Raw genomic sequence first — 18,267 nt, forward strand, 5'->3', positions numbered from 1 at the left:
GCAATTAATGATGATAAGCACATTAGCGAAGAATATGAAATCCTTGACAGACAAGGGACAGATTAAGTCTAAGCTTATTTGTATCTTTATCACAGGAGAGTACTTGTTGTAGAACTTATCAGTAAAATTCTTCGCTTTGCGTTTTTATCAGCGTTTTCTGAAAGCTTATTTTTCAGGCACATTAGCTTGTTTCCACCTACCCTATCATTGCAATGAGTTTATTGTAGTATCCACAAAGTGATTTGTCTATTATTCTGCTCTGCTCACCCATTCGTGACATGCGTAAGACGTCGTATGCCTTTCATGCTCTAGGTATCAGAGCCATGATGCACATGTACAATAATATAGCTATTACGCCGTCATTATTTTTTTCTGTGTTTCTCATCTCCCGACCGATTCAAATTTTTCCTTCCGACGGAAGAATTTTATTATTATTATTATTTTATAAAATGTCGCCGACAGCAATAATTTCAGCCCGACCAAACGAAAAATGTGCCTGAAAAGTTAACTTTAAAAATATAGTATTTTGAAAAGTCTTTCGCATCTCAATGGGCGATCTTTTTGAATTTATTTTCCCTTCACTAATGCTCGGTGCGGACTAATGAGTCAAAGCTGACTCTATTGCACCTTTCATCATGGAAAGAACAGTTGTTGAGAACGCACTACCTTTAAACTGGCACATATTGTGTTGTTAGGTTAGAACAGCACCATGTGTTAAATAACCGGGACACGAATTGATGCGACGGGACATTACAGGAAAAACGCCAAGAACATGAAATAAATGGTATATTTCCTCGGCTTTTCCTACTTAAAAATTAAGCATAGTCAGACAGGAGTTACATCACTCCGATGAAATGATGTACATGTATACTTTTTTTTCATTAAAAAATCAGCGTTTGTGCTATTTACGACAGTAGATTTTCGTTATTTCTCTGACTTACTTGTGAACATTCAATCGGGTGACTGTGCAAGTGTATGTGTAGATACTGGCCACAACACCGGAATGGACAAATCGGTTTCCAGGATTAAATTATAACATATTCAGAATATTCATGTTTGATCCAAATGCTTGGTGACAGGTATTAATCAAATCCATCAATTGTATTGCAGTTCAAATATGAGTTCTGACAGTCACTTGATTGAATGTTCGGCTAAATATACACATATACAAATAGTTATTACAATGGTGAATGTTGCATAGGTACACTATAAACACGCTTAATTTAATATAAGTGGCGTGATAAAATACAAATATATTATCCATTAACTTGCCGCTGTGGTAGCTTCAGGCTCAAACATAAATATTTACACAGATTATTTAATAACTCATTAAGTAGCAGATAATAATTGATTAAATTTATAGGGAGACGGATTGTTGTTGTACATTTGTGGTAAATAGCAGTTTCTTAGATTGCTATAGCATTCACATATAAGTATGAAGTGAAATTCATCTTCTATTCCTTTATTACATGTGAGGCAAATACGTTGATTAAAATCAACTCCCAACCACCGTCACTCATTAACCTTTAATTTTAAAATATCCGCTCTGATCCTAGTAAGAATATTTCTGTCTTTTTTTATTTGTTGGAAATAGTTAAATAGTTTTTTGGCTCTGAAGGGCGTTTCAATTGTCTGTACAGCATATACCTTGAATTTTGTTCAATTGTAATATTCAGTGACTGTATATACATGTCAACTGCAACTTGTCTAAACATTTGAAGAAACTGGGATTCTTTACCAACACCTTGAAATAACCAAACATGACCAAATCCACATGAAAGCAAGAAATTACGCACAGATGAAACATAGTTATCATAACCAAAATTATCGTAATACATGAGCATATCATAAGCTTTTTTTGAATTCTTTGTTGATGCATATTTACAAGTTTAAGGCAGTATTTTAGGAAACGCCGTTGTGCATTTATATTCATTGGGTAACGTCCACATTCACCATAAACAATTACATTTGGTGTTTGGGGACCAACATTTAAGAACTTCTTACATGCAGTTAAATGTACATTTTCAATCTTATAAAATTTATTAATACCCCATACTTCGGCACCATACAAAAGGATTGGTTGAATTTAAGCATCAAATATTTTGAAAAATACAGAATAGTCAACATTATCCAATTTATATTAGTGGCGTAGTACTTCTAGAAGTGCCCTTTTACCCCGAGATAATAAATCTAATATACATTTATTGAATTTACAAGAAGATGAAAAAGGAATACCTACATATCTATATGAATCAACTGTTAAGAGACGTTCACCTTTATAAAACCATTTCTCATTTCTCGCTCTAGGGACCACCTGTTGTAAAAACAACAATCTGAGTTTTCTCTAGATTAACTACAATCCCAACGTATCTGCATATAAGTTCCAGAATTGCTAATTGTCTTTGTAAACCCGATATAACATCAGAAACTAAAACCACATCCTCAGCACAAAATAATAATAAAATTTCTACCATATCTGGAAATATTTGCACACCAAATTTTCCGTGTTGTGTTATTTCTATAACAATTCATTTATAAAAAACGAGAAGAGGAGCGGACTTAGAATGCATCCTTGCCTTAATCCTGTTGGACATTCTGAAATAATTAGCAATATTCCAGCAAATTACAATATCATTATCCTTTTTCAAAACAGGCTTTAACAGAGCTATAAATACTTTTCACTCCTCTAAGCATCTTTCCACTTATACCAGTTGCATAAAGACATTCCCATAGTTTTTTATGGTCGATCTCATCAAAGGCCTTTCGGAAGTCAACAAAGGAGGCATATAACTTCTTTTTTTTCTTTAGTAAAGTTTTTTGGATGGTAGCATATAGCGAGAAAATGTGATCTGCTGCTGAATATCCTTTTCTAAAGCCAGCCTGGGTTTCTGTAAATTTGTCTCTTAGAGTAGCCCAATTTGTCAATCTTGCGTTAAGTATACATGTATAAATTTCATTCAAAGTACAAAGTATAGATATTCCTCTATAATTGTAGGGATTGTCTTTATTACCCCCAGCCACTGGTCAAACTTCTGGATAGCGGTTGTGCCGTCGACTGCAACGAAAAATGTTGGGTCAATAGGTGGTACATATGTTGCAAATACAGGGACATCTTTATTGTTGCCAACTGTACTTTTATCTAGCTTTATACAGACAACTTTGTCTATATCTACAAGAATGTGTTAGCATTTCCTAGCTAGAGTGTTTTCAACAAAACGATCACTCCGCCGGATAATCTTCCAGCCTTTGCTATTCTATGTGCTTATGATATACATAAACATGTCGTAAGCAGAAATCTCGGTTAATGCAGTTAAATTATCGAGAAATGGTTCCACCAGACAATTGAACTCAAAGTTATGTATATAAGCAATCAAATCTGGGTTATCGACATGTGACAGAACACCCTCTATATTTCACGTTAGGAATTTAAAGTTAATACTGAAACTGGAACGTAATACACCTTATGTATGCTGTAGATCGTCGTTCTGGGCCGGGCCGGCTCCCTAGCTCCCATCCATAGGGATGTTATGGTCAGCAGACGACCTGCCGTCGACAGAGGGGGCGTAGGTCTCCAAGTCGATGCCGTGACTCCTGTACAGGTGTAGGCGAAGACGCAGACACAGACGCTGAAGTCCCTTTTCGAGCAGCATAGGCATATCTGAGCGTCCTGTCCGATCTCGAGTTGTCAGAATGACCTGGTCTCGTGATCAGGTTACCATTCTAAAATGCACTTTCAGGGGAATCCCCTATGCTGAAGCGGTAAATTGACACGCGAGGCGCCTTTACGCTCTATCCGTTTCTGCTATTCACCGTGTTCATGTTCAGTGTATGTGTGCACTGACAGGAAAAGCCTGGTGTATCAACACTTGTACGGCTTGCATACATTTGAAGAAACTTTCCGTTGTTTTAAGGTAATCTAATTTGAATACATTGTTTAGTTGTACTGTTAAATTACATACCTGAATATTAGAACAAGATTTTAGATGATTTGTCTAACCTGTTATTAAATTACAAGTATACAAGTATATTATACGGTCGTGTGCATGTGTATGTGTAGACACTGGCCATGGCCTAAGCGGGCTTGTGGACAAATAGGTTTCCCGGACATAAAACAGGTGATTTGTCTATCATAATATTCAGATTTGATTTAACGGATTGGTGATATGCATTAATGTAGTCTAATAAATTGTGTTGCAGTTCCAATATGAGTCTCAGTGGTTGGTGTCTTTCACTACTAGCTACTCTTCATTTTGATATTCATATTTTATCAAACAGTTTTGAGATTTAAATTCATTAAGCATAAACACTTGTGATTATGATCTAATGGAAAAGGCTGCTGCTAAATCTGCTAGCAGGGTTTCAGGACAATGTGAGGTATCCAACCATTACCCTTATTCCTCTTCGACACGACGGTATGGTCTGTGATCAGCTACGGTGCCTCTGTGTGGGGTAATGGTGATGTGACTACAATCAACGCAGCTCATCACAGAGCTGTTAGATTTTCCTCGGCGTGGGTAAATATGCACCGAATATTGCTATTAATAGGGACACAGGGTGGATACTATGTTCATCAATAGTTATGTATAGTTAGACAGAGGTGTCGTTTTAGAAATATGGCTGATCGTTTATGGAAACATACTGATACTAAATTTAGTTTGTTGTCTAAAGCCCAATATTCCAACTATATGGTGGCGTCTGTCAATAATCGAGCCTGGACCAAACACTCCAATGATCAACATCATGAGCATCGATCTACGCAATTAATGATGATAAGCACATTAGCGAAGAATATGAAATCATTGACACACAAGGGATAGAGTACTTGTTGTAGTACTTGTCAGTAAAATTCTTCTTTTTGCGTTTTTATTAACGTTTTCTGAAAGCTTATTTTTCAGGCATATTAGCTTGTTTCCAGCTACCCTATCATTGCAATGCGTACGGGTTTATTGTAGTATCCGCGAAGAGATTTGTCTATTATTCTCCTCTGCTCACCCATTCGTGACACGCGTAAGACGTCGTATGCCTTTCATGCTCTAGGTATCAGTGTCACGATGCACATGTACAATACTATTAATATTTCAGCCAACTCACATAGAGCATACAGAGGAGCCTGAACATATATGCAACAAGCTCACAATTAGATTGTTTTAAGGTAATCTCATTTGAATTCTTCGTTTAGTTGTTCTGTTTCATTATATAATGGTCGTTATCCAATATTGTCAGTCAATATTACAACGGGTTATAAACTTAGAAGTCTGACATATCTTGGCCCGGTACTGAACGTTAATAATCTTACGCAGGCTGTGTACTGAAACAGACTACACTATACATGTCAGTGTTTGAAGGTTTAAAAGCTGTAGACCGCCTCTGTGGTGTAGTGGTTAGAGCGTCCGCCCGGAGAGCGGAAGGTCGTGGGTTCGATCCCCGACCGCGTCATACCAAAAGACGTTGAAATATGGTACTTGTTGGTCCCTGCCTGGCGCTCGGCATTAATGGGTACAACAAGGACTGGTCGGCTTGGAGTCAGTATAATGTGTCTGAGTGGGGTATTCATGCTTCACTGCGGCATGGTATCTCAGTAGGCTAGCACTATAAAACCAGCTTAAGTCTGGGCTAGTACAAGCAGCCGCACATACATATACACACGCATGCACGTCGTCATATGAGCGAAATATTCTCAAGTACGACGTAAAGCCCAATTTCACCTCACCTCACCTTAAAAGCTGTAAGCTGTAAGATGGTGGGGCATGGTTGGAAGAGCAGCAGTTCCAGTTGGTAAAACCCACGAGCACCAGAAAAGGAGGGAGAAGTGAGTGGACAGACGGACGGACGGACGGATACTACATTTGTGGATATGGGTCAGAATACCGCGAGGGACAAAAATAATTTTCCAGAATTTAAATATTACGTCAGTTCTGGTGACCCTCATTTTAAATCTGTATGTTCTGATGTTGAACACGGGAGGCTTCCACACATCCTGAGACTGAATACGAATGTTCTGTATGACGACACGAGTTCTATAGCTGATCCTGTGATCTGTTATAGAACCGTGTGTTTTCGCCTGGGGGGAAGACTATGCACACCATCATACGATGAATGGTGGTTGATCAATTCAAATTCCAACATTACCGTATTTTCAAACTTTAGAGGCAACTGTAACCTGTCGATTGAAATTAGTCGCTAGAATAACTCTCCACGTAAGGAACAGAAAACACATATGGTTCTCGCCTGCTTCCAACAGAGCCATGTCAGATCTGGAAGCTGGTAGAGGTAGTGTTATGTGGGCAGTCTTCTTCAGTGTATCTTTCCTTGCGCTCCTCCACCATGTACATCGATCTGGACGGTCCAACCTTAAACTGACAGGGAATGTCGCGTGCGAGTGCTAATACAACACTTAGAGACAGGTAACTGGAACATTTGGAAAAGTAGAAACTTACATTTTGTCAGCCACAAATAATCCTTTATTATGTTTAAATACATAATGCAGAGTATTTACTAAGTGTAATGTGTGGTTTTATAAATAGATAATACATTCAGACTACTTTTCACTCCCTGCATTAACAGTATTGTAGGCATCAAATGATTACAATTTACTTACTTGTAGTGTCTGCATGCGCTTTGCCTTGAATATGATAATGATTATGATGGACAAATCGTGATTATAATTTCATTACGCATTGCCTTTCATGATTCCTTATTGAAAACCGATGTTTGAAATTCCCACACGAACAATTAATAACGTACTTTTACTCTGACCAATCGATTTCTGTATACCTCACTGTTATAATGATGTTAGATATCTTTGTAATATATCATGGTACATGTGTACTAGTGCGCTACACATGCATGACGTTTTAGCAGTTTTTATATACATGTATAAGTAAAATAGCTTTGGTTTGGCTGTTTAACGCCACATTCAGCAACATCCCCACTATATGGCGGCGGTCCGAAAATAATCGAGTCTAGACCAGACAATTCATAGACCTGCAGCATGAGCATTGATCTACGCAATTGGCATACCATGACATGCGAGCCTGACCACACGATCCCGTTAGCCGCGCGCCCGTTACGAAAAGCATTGCTTGCTGAAGACCAATTCTAACCCGGATCTTCAAGGGTTATGCGTAAAATAACATATTAAAGAAATACATTTAGACATATCTACATGGAATTATTGTGTGATTATATTTGCATTTACTTCATCATATTTGATTTTAATTTCTTGGGCAGGTTTTCGACATTATACTACTATCTGATAAATAGACCTCATACTGCAGTTGTCTTAAAGTACTGTTAAATGAATAAGAAACGGATGAGTACATTAAGATATGCGATTACTCACAATTATGGACATGTTTTATCAGGGACAGAATGAAATAGGTACATTTTTTTGTTCATCACTGTTTAAATTGTTTGGAAATCGCACAATGTCAAATATTTTGAACAGGGTTTGCTCATATATGAGATAAGATAGCTCGTTGGAATATTTAGAGAAACACGAGCCAAATAACTTTTCCCTTTCATGGCCATATGCAGGCATCAGTACTGAGTCACACCATGTGAAATACATGTATATTGGAAATTTTATGGAGATTTACTCATTTCATTTGAACAGGCACTCGCTTTCCTGAAGAGTTTGTCAATAAATTCACAACTTGTTTACTTGGTCAAGTTAAAAAGAAGTTGTTATCCATAAAACGTGTAATGCATTCATACTGATACTAATTGTTTTTGTCTAAATCCCAATATTCCAATTATATGGTGGCGGTCTGTCAATAATCGAGCCTGGACCAGACACTCCAGTGATCAACATCATGAGCATCGATCTACGCAATTAATGATGATAAGCACATTAGCGAAGAATATGAAATCCTTGACAGACAAGGGACAGATTAAGTCCAAGCTTATTTGTATCTGTATCACAGGAGAGTACTTGTTGTAGAACTTATCAGTAAAATTCTTCTCTTTGCGCTTTTATCAGCGTTTTCTGAAAGCTTATTTTTCAGGCACATTAGCTTGTTTCCACCTACCCTATCATTGCAATGCGTATGAGTTTATTGTAGCATCCGCGAAGAGATTTGTCTACTATTCTCCTCTGCTCACCCATTCGTGATATGCGTGAGACGTCGTATGCCTTTCATGCTCTAGGTATCAGTGCCATGATGCACATGTACAATAATTTAGCTATTAGGCCGTCCGTATTTTTTTCTGTGTTTCTCATCTTCCGACCGATTCAAATTTCCTTCCGACGGAAGAATTTTTTATTATTATTATTTTACAAAATGGGGCCTACAGCAATAATTTCAGCCCGACCAAACGAAAAATGTGTCTGAAAAGTCAACTTTATAAAAATAATATTATTTTGAAAAGTCTCTCGCATCTAAATGGGTGATCTTTTTCAATTTATTTTCCCTCCACAAATGCGCTAGGAGTGGACAGACAGACAGACGGACGTGCATGCATATGTGTAGATACTGGCCACAACGCCGAAGTTAACAAATCGGTTTCCAGAAGTAAAATAGGACATGCTCAGAATATTCATGTTTGATCCAAATGCTTGGTGACATGTATTAATCAAATGCATCAATTGTATTGCAGTTCAAATGAGTTCTGACAGTCACCCGATTGAATGTTCACAAGTTACTCAGAGAAATAAGAAAATCTACTGTCGTAAATAGCACAAACTCTGATTTAATGGAAAAAAGGGATACATCATTTCATCGGAGTGATGTAACTCCTGTTTGACTATGCTTAATTTTAAGTAGGAAAAGCCAAGACAATATACCATTTGTTTCATGGCGTTTTTCCTGTAATGTCCCATCGCATCAATTCGTGTCAAGTTGTGATACGCGCACATCAAGTCGGAAACTATAGGGTCAATTTCAAGCGAGACGTTTTCTAATGCTCAGGCTCTTAACATCGTCAATATGTTTCAACAGTAGAGTCAAGTCAAGTCAAATCTTCTATTTCGTATGAAGGCCTTCAGCCGATATACATATATACAAATAGTTATTACAATGATAATTGTTGCATAGGTACACTATAAACACGCTTAATTTAACATAAGTGGCGTGATGAAATACAAATATATTATCCATTAACCAGCCGCTGTCGTGGCTCAAGGCTCAAACATAAATATTTACAAAGATTATTTAATAACTCATTTGATGTAGCAGATAATAATTGATTAAATTTATAGGTAGACGGATTGTTGTTGTACATTTGTGGTAAAGAGGAGTTTCTTAAATTGTTATAGCATTCACATATAAGTATGAAGTGAAATCTATCTTGTATTCCTTTATTACATATGGGGCAAATACGTTAATTTTAAAACACCCGCTCTGATCTTAAAGTCCTGTCGGAAATGCTAGAAAAATGCTTTTTGACTTCAGAGGTATTACAGTTACTTAAATAACAAATAGCACTTTAAGAAACATCTACCTATTGTAGACCGAGGGAATAAATTTTTGAGACATGCCCTGAAATGCGTTTTTACTTATGAAAATACCAGAAACTTAGAAAAATAAGGGTTAGTGGGACGTTATTTGATACAAACATTAACTGCCAGTGTTACGTCATCAGCACCCACGGTATCGACAGGTGAATTTGACATCTGAACACACGCTCGGGCGAGGGGTCATCTCAATAGATGTTTTCTTCAAAATGTTGGATATGTGTACGTATAGTATACGTATTGGTTATTTATGGGATCATTTGTGTATATGTGTTTGTTGTGAAATAAACATACGAATTACTCTACATTGGAAAGACTTCTATCTTATCGATTGATTGTAGAAATGTGCAACGTTTTAATAAATGTTTTGCATGTCAACAGTATATTTCATTGCAAAAATATGGATGTAATTCGGTCAGTTTAATCTAGTTGTGAACATTGGCCAAAGATTTAACGAAGTCACCGGTGTAGCTTCTTTAGAATATATATATTCTTCTTCTCATAAAGTTTGTAGACCGCCCATCTAAGTACTCCCTTGTCAAAGTTGTCAAGGATGGTTTTACGTCCCGGTTATGCTTTTGAGACGGTCCCTGTCCTGTCTGATTTGTTTACAAGATTGTAAACTTGTTGGTAAGACATAACAACAGCTCTACAAGTTCTGTAATAAACCTTTCTAAACTAATGAAAGGTTTACCTCAGTCCTTTTCAAGCCCCCCCAAAACTTATAAATCTTTGCAACAATCGACTGCAAATCATTAGCCAAAGTGAACGCTGTGATAAAGATGTGTATGCATGACGGGAAACTTCTTTATCAAGACTTAACATTTATATTAACATTTCTTCAAATAAAGAAGCGATAATTAAGTAAAGTAACACAAACATTCAACATTTATTTGTTTAAGAAAAACGTTGATTCATCTTTTTACACCACTTGTATTATTAGCATAAATGTAAAGACTATTTCAGATTTCTGTTGTTGAACTCTGAAAAAATCTTGAGTTGTTGTTTTGGTACCAAATTCTCTCCTGTAAACTGCCCTTTAAATGCACGGGAATGTTAAATCAATTGAAATAAAAAATTAGGTACACTATAGGCGAGTTGATATATTGACAACATAGTCCATTTATCCCCTTTCTAAATATATTAAGGCTAAAAAGCATTTTTCTAGCATTTCCGACAGTACTTTAATACATAGTACAGTGTAGATACCCATAGTACAATGTTGATACCCATAGTACAATGTTGATACCCATAGTACAGTGTTGATACCCATAGTACACTGTTGATACCCATAGTACAGTGTTGATACCCATAGTAGTGTTGATACCCATAGTACAGTGTTGATACCCATAGTACAGTGTTGATACCCATAGTAGTGTTGATACCCATAGTACAGTGTTGATACCCATAGTAGTGTTGATACCCATAGTACAGTGTTCATGCCTATAGTACAGTGTTGATCACCATAGTACAGTGTTGATACCCATAGTAGTGTTGATACCCACAGTACAGTGTTGATACCCATAGTAGTGTTGATACCCATAGTACAGTGTTGATAGCCATAGTAGTGTTGATACCCATAGTACAGGATTGATACCCATAGTACAGTGTAGATACCCATAGTACAGTGTTGATACCCATAGTACAGTGTAGATACCCATAGTACAGTGTTGATACCCATAATACAGTGTTGATACCCATAGTACAGTGTTGATACCCATAGTACAGTGTAGATATCTATAATAGTGTTGATACCATAGTACAGTGTTGTTACCCATAGTACAGTGTTGATACCCATAGTACAGTGTAGATATCTATAGTACAGTGTTCAAACCCATACTACAGTGTAGATACCCAAAGTACAGTGTTGATACCCATAGCACAGTGTTGATACCCATAGTACAGTGTAGATATCTATAGTAGTGTTGATACCATAGTACAGTGTTGATACCATAGTACAGTGTTGATACCCATAGTACAGTGTAGATACCCATAGTACAGTGTTGATACCCATAGTACAGTGTAGATATGTATAGTACAGTGTTGATACCAATATTACAGTGTTGACACCCATAGTACAGTGTAGATATCTATAGTAGTGTTGATACCCATAGTACAGTGTTGATACCCATAGTACAGTGTAGATATCTATAATAGTGTTGATACCATAGTACAGTGTTGTTACCCATAGTACAGTGTTGATACCCATAGTACAGTGTTGATACCCATAGTACAGTGTTGATACCCATAGGACAGTGTTGATACTAAACCTCTTTAAATAGAAATATGATTTTTGTCTTAATTCCGTGTATTTATTGCATGTAATGAAATAATGCACAGCATTTTCGACTGGATGTCCACATGAGCACGAGGGGCTGTCGATGATGTCTATCAAACCTATTAGCATTCAAATCAAATCAGTTTAGATCAAAAATACTAGTTTTGTTATATTGTCTTAATATCGAGTTTTTGAATCGGGATAAAGTATCAATATTTTCAATTTCAGAACTTAGGGATTTCCACAGTTTTATTGCATCGGGTAGAAATGATCTGGCATATGTCGTCGGTAAGATGAAAGACTTGTAGATAATTTCTAAACTTTTACGCGATAATCGATATTTCAAATTTCTTGAGCATTTAATCAGTGGGCTAACTTTCTTTTCATAGAGTTTATGTGGATATCCCAGTAACAGTTATTTTGAAGGGTCATCTGTATACTCTATGTGCTAATCTTCCTTTGGGTCAGTCCATCATGCCAGACAGGTAAATGCCATGTGTTGTTTTAACTAAATGTGGGAATACTTGGGTGTAGGGGTAGTGGCATGTAGGGGTTATGGGGTACAACCCCCATTACCCTACATGCCACTACCCCTACAGCTTACAACAACATAGTTTACGGTCTGTTGCACTGTTAATCCCCTGCCTGTTGGGGCGGTGGGGTAGCCTAGTGGTTAAAGCGTTGGCTCGTCACGCCGAAGACCCGGGTTCGATTCCCCACATGGGCACAATGTGTTAAGCCCATTTCTGGTGTTCCCCGCCGTGATATTGCTAACAGCGGCGTAAAACTAAACTCAGTCAGTCCCCTGCCTGTTACCTATTCCATACAATGGACTAATCCACGTAAGAGACATAACAACACACAGCTAAAAGATTGTGAGAACTCTCTTTTCATAGAGTTTATGTGGATATCCCAGTAACAGTTGTTTTGAAGGGTCATCTGTATACTCTATATACCATGCCATGTGTTGTTTTAACTAAATGTGGGAATACTTGGTCAAAATTAGTTCTCCTACATATGCAGCGTATTTCAAATATCAATAATACAAGGCGTTTAAATACTAATTATATCCGTACAAATATGCAATATTCCATAATGAACAAGTATGGTAAAATGTGTCAAGCACGTTTATGGAAAGATAATGACGTGAATAGTAGAAGTAAGCTCCGCAGCTTGAGACCCTGTAAAGAGTTTTGTACTGTGAACTGTTTCTGAACTGTGACTATAAACTTTAACTCACTGTAAAGATTTTTAATTTTCTGAAAGTAGTCAGGACTTTTATGATCCGTGGTTACCATTCTGCTTTTGTAAAATTTAATTGTGGTATTGCACGTTTAAGACCAGAAGCGTACAGATATATTAATCTAAATGTTGAGGATAGACTTTGCTTTAACTGTAATAAATTAATTGACAACGAAGAGATTGATGATGATTTTTATGGAGAAGCATGTGCAATGTGAATAAACCCCTAAAATTTACGTACAAAGTAAGTGCCCCCCCCTATGTCATGTACAAAATTGATGACCCCCCTAGAAACATGTGTACAAAATTGATGACCCCCCCTACCTCCCCAGAACAAAATGGGTGACCCCCCTTAAAATCATCATCAATCCCCCTGGCCATAAATTATGAACGGTCCCTTATCGTTTGTCAGAGCTCGCCGTTTGACAGAGCACGCTGCACGACGTGCTTGCAAGGATTAGAAGGAGCGTAGTGTTGCAATATACAAGTGCTTAGATGTACTGATACTGAATAATATTTATACATCCAGTTAAATGAGTTTGTCTAAAAAATTCTGGACTGGTTATTGTACCTAGTTGCGCAATAGGACGGAACCCTGTCAACAGTAAACGAGACTTGTGTAATCAATGTTTTGACTTGTTTGCTACAGTGTCCCTTATGTGATGATTTTAGAGTAACTCTTTTGCATGTAATAAATGTTAAGCCACTGCCATTGACTACAAACGTGAAATACTGTTTTACTACCAGAACCTGCTTTTCAATACTATAGGTAGAAAACACATCTTATATGGATATATTGTCACTTATATATAATGTAGAAATGCCTGCTTGTATGTTTTTATTGTCTCACATAACTTAATATGAGTGACGCTGTATCATATTCTTACTGTATCAAGTCGTATGTCTGTATATATATTCTTCTAAAGATGTACATCAGTGACACGTAAATAAAATATATGTCTGCCTGTTACAGATGACGTCCCAGGGTTTGCCGATACAGTGGCCAGAAAGGAGCGAGGGAAATGACCGATCTGACCTGCCCCTCCCGCCAAACAACGTGGCCAGCCTGCGAGTCGCCCACGACGTTACCAGACGCAGCGTCCAGGCGGAAGATAGTGGTCAAGCATCACAGCTGGTAGCGTCATAAAGACTCATAGAACTGATAATCTGGGAATCAGGTTTCCATTTTGTTATGTCGTGTATTATGAAAAATGTAAACATTAATGGAAATAAAAGACTGTTTAAATCACCCGTAAATAAAATATCTGTCTGCCTGTTACAGATGACGTCCCATGGTCTGTCGATACAGTGTCCAGAAAGGAGTGAGGGAAATGACCGATCTGATCTGCCCCTCCCTGTTGTGCTGGATGCACCACCCGACCCGCCAAACACCGTGGCCAGCCTGCGAGAGGCAACTGCAGTCGCCCACGACGTTACCAGACGCAGCGTCCAGGCGGAAGATAGTGGTCAAGCATCACAGCTGGTAGCGTCATAAAGACTCATAGAACTGATAATCTGGGAATCAGGTTTCCATTTTGTTATGTCGTGTATTATGAAAAATGTAAACATTAATGGAAATAAAAGACTGTTTAAATCACCCGTAAATAAAATATCTGTCTGCCTGTTACAGATGACGTCCCATGGTCTGTCGATACAGTGTCCAGAAAGGAGTGAGGGAAATGACCGATCTGACCTGCCCCTCCCTGTTATGCTGGATGCACCACCCGACCCGCCAAACAACGTGGCCAGCCTGCGAGAGGCAACTGCTGTCGCCCACAACGTTACCAGACGCAGCGTCCAGGCGGAAGATAATTGTAAAGCGTCACAGCTGGTTGTGTCATGAAGACTCATCGAACTGATAATCTGTGAATCTTGATAATCTCTGAATCAGTTCAAAGGACTGCAAGAACGTTTGTGATACAAATTACATTTCTAATACTCCTTATTTCTATATATAATGCCTATCCAGAGAATATTTTCTATGTCCACACAGTGCAGATACTTATGTGACTGTTGATTTTGTCTTATATTTATGAATGTACTTGTTGAATGAATGAAGATCTGTCTACACTCCACTGATGTCTATCAAATGTTGTATATCTGTAGTTATTTGAACAATACATATGCATGTAGTAAGTCCCTGTCACCCAGTCCCTGTCACCCAGGAGTGGATCGAGCGTGGTAATCTGGTATAATGTATACATGTAGTAAGTCCCTGTCACCCAGCACAGGGGTGGACCGAGCGTGGTAATCTGGTATAATGTATACATGTAGTAAGTCCCTGTCACCCAGCACAGGAGTGGACCGAGCGTAAGCGCATGGTAAGTCCCCCCCAGCGTTTAAATGTTTTATATGTTCTAACGTATTTGTTAAAACATGTGTTTGTTTTACACATATTTTATTCACAAAAGATGAATGGGATTCTGTACAAGTTCACCAACTTAGGACACTTACTCCCAGATATTTACAACTGGACGACAACGTGTACTACACATGAACAGAACTACAGGAAGGAAATGAATAGGAATGTCACGACTTTGTACGTTATGGCTATAACATGGTTATAGCTGCATGTGTCGGGTACCTCAACATCTTTACAGTCAATACTCTAGAACTCGTGATAATTTAGGATGTTCACATGAAATATTTAGTTAATGCCAAAAGCTGATAAATCCTATCAGTACATTGAGTACCAAGTTCATAAACAAAACTATTTTGGGTCGATTTCCATAGAACAATTGGAAGTTTTGATTCTTTCAAAAACTTCTGCCTTTTCACATCCTCAGTCAATGAAATAGGTTTAATAGTATGGGGACGGGCATAACGTCGAATGCCTCAAATGTTGAGACTAAAAGCTTTTCGCATTTTGGTATCAACCAACCTTTCTTAACTAAATTTCTAATAGAGAACTGTCTATTTATATGAACCATTATTCCATGGGGTAATTGTAAATTTCAAAGTTTTATCACAAATGGAGCGTGATATGTTTGCTTTCACTACCTCTAGCCGACACAGAATGTTTTCTTTCTGCAATATTGACACCAAGTTTAGATTGGCCACAGCAGCTCTAGAAAATGTTTAATGAGTTGATAATAAAATTGATCATTAATAAATAATCCTGTGTAATCTGTTTTTTAAAGTAACAGAACTTTCAGGCATAACCTTGCAGACAATCCGTGTGTAGGCTCTGTTACAAACACCACTTCTCTCAGTTGATACCAGATAGGATTCCATATCATTCAAAAACATTGAAAAGAACATGGGTGATCATTTTCTCCCTCGCGGCCACCAGGGCGACATAGGGAGAGGTCGACTGTTTCATTGTAATTCTTTCCACACGACTCTATGTTACTGTACTTAGTTTTTACGAGTGTAAGAAAGTCGAGAGTGAACAAGTCAGCATGTAATGGTCCCAAAATATAAACAAAATCTGTCATTTTCAATGAGATTTATTTCCTTGTTGATTCATTGGGCTTCGGGGATTTATATGCTCCTCAAGTTCAACAAGGGTAAATCTTTATTAAGAGCAGTGATACAACATTCATGGAAATGCATAATATCATGAAGCAGTTCTGTATCTGTATCCTGTGATGCACTCAGTTCTTTTAAAAAACGAAACCGTAAAATGGTAAATCGTAAAGCGGCGTAAAACGATACTCACTCAGTGACTAAACTTGTCACATTTCATGAGATCTATCCGTGTGGAGCAGCGTTATAAATGGTTCTGTGAGACAAGCAGTGGTAACTTTCTGTCAGTGTAGGTGTACTCACAGATGTGTGAAATACGTCAGATACTGTTCAGAGCGTGAAATTCATTCACTGACTTGTTGTACTTTACAAGACTCACAGCATGCTACTGAAAAACTTTGCCAGAGACCGTCTCAGTCATGTTCAAGTCTTGGAGGTGTATAATCCAGTTTACACAGGTTGCATTCTGACATGCATATGGCGTCGTATGATGCGTGTTCAAACGCAGTTTCAACCAGAGCCTCGTTCCTGCTGCGGTTGTATCGAAGCTCTGTTGTCAAGTTTTGTAAGGGGGTGGTCCAGGCAACATTTGAAGGACGTTTTCTGCTTACAGTTTATCAACCAACATAAACACTCAGAGGTTCTAACAACTTGCTTCGCTTAACAAGGGCATTGAGGCCAAGTTTTGGGAGCAGCTCAATACAAGAAAATGGTCTGCCTTTGAGTTTTCGTCGGGAGCTTTTGACAGCGTCCCCGTTATGTATGAACATAAATTTCGCTATCAGGGGGCGTGGTTTCGGCCTCTTAGTGGCACGAGGGGGTCTTAGCGTCAGATACAAGGTCCGCGTCAAACTCATAAATAAACAAATGAGGGTGTCACTATTATAACCATATGAGACAGAGAATGTTCTAAAAACTTTCTCAGCAAGCGACCAAAGAAACTGTGGAATCTTCGACAAATGTACTCCTCGATAAACTTGACGATATTGGCTGGGCATGTGATCACTCACATGTTCAACATATTTTATGGATGATAAAACAGTATTTGAATTACTATATGCAGAATTGTAAGAAGAAATGGGAAATGAATTGGAAATCAAGCGTAGCAACTGTTGCGTGTCATGTATCTGTATAGGGTATATATGTTATATAAAACCATGGGAAATATTTCAAACATGATTGTACTTACAGTCACTGTGACCATACCAGGTGTTGTGTGAAATCCATGACTCTGTCCCACCATTTACATCTCCAGTCATTGAAAATTAAAATCCCACAGGAAATCCAACCTGTTCTCCACTAAAGCATTGATACCAGGAAAATAAAACTCCCAAACCCTTCAGTATGGCGGCGGATTAGGGTCATGACTATATCGCCCTGAAATATATATGGCAACAGAACGAGAAGGGCACATCGTAGTCCTTGATCCTATCAAATCTTTTGGGTTTAGTTTAAAGGCACCCATCAAATCCAAGCCATAGGTGAAAGATATATCATAACTCGAAGGCATCGACTACTGATCCCGGAGGGAAGTCTGACAAATCAACAGAGCGCTCGGCCTTCTGATTGGCTCAAATTGGAGCATGCGTCAGGTTTGATTGACAGATTGCATTGGTCTATTAGATTTGCGCATTCAGGCGCAGTGATGACCTAGCATTACTGCGACAAGCTAATTTGCATATCACGTGACCGGACTTTTTATTTTGTTTGTAAACAAACCCCCCCAAATAAGAAGAAACTAGCCGAATGCAAGTTTTCCAGTGAGCTCTTCATAATGTTTTACATGCTGACATAGATATTCTTCTACAACTGCGACAGTAAGGTT

General features: G+C 38.0%; 1 long non-coding RNA gene across 1 annotated transcript; it reads right to left on the reverse strand.

Annotated features, from left to right (window-relative positions):
• Positions 1-2,655: 2,655 nt before the first annotated feature.
• Positions 2,656-17,962, reverse strand: LOC124265147. The gene is made up of 3 exons (XR_006895353.1): positions 17,649-17,962; positions 3,012-3,055; positions 2,656-2,888 (listed from the first exon to the last, which is right to left on the reverse strand). It is a non-coding gene; the product is annotated as an uncharacterized LOC124265147 (long non-coding RNA).
• Positions 17,963-18,267: the final 305 nt, after the last annotated feature.

Source organism: Haliotis rubra, unplaced genomic scaffold, assembly GCF_003918875.1.
Source record: "Haliotis rubra isolate DU_JTF1 unplaced genomic scaffold, ASM391887v1 Scf963, whole genome shotgun sequence".
Lineage (NCBI taxonomy): Eukaryota > Metazoa > Mollusca > Gastropoda > Lepetellida > Haliotidae > Haliotis > Haliotis rubra.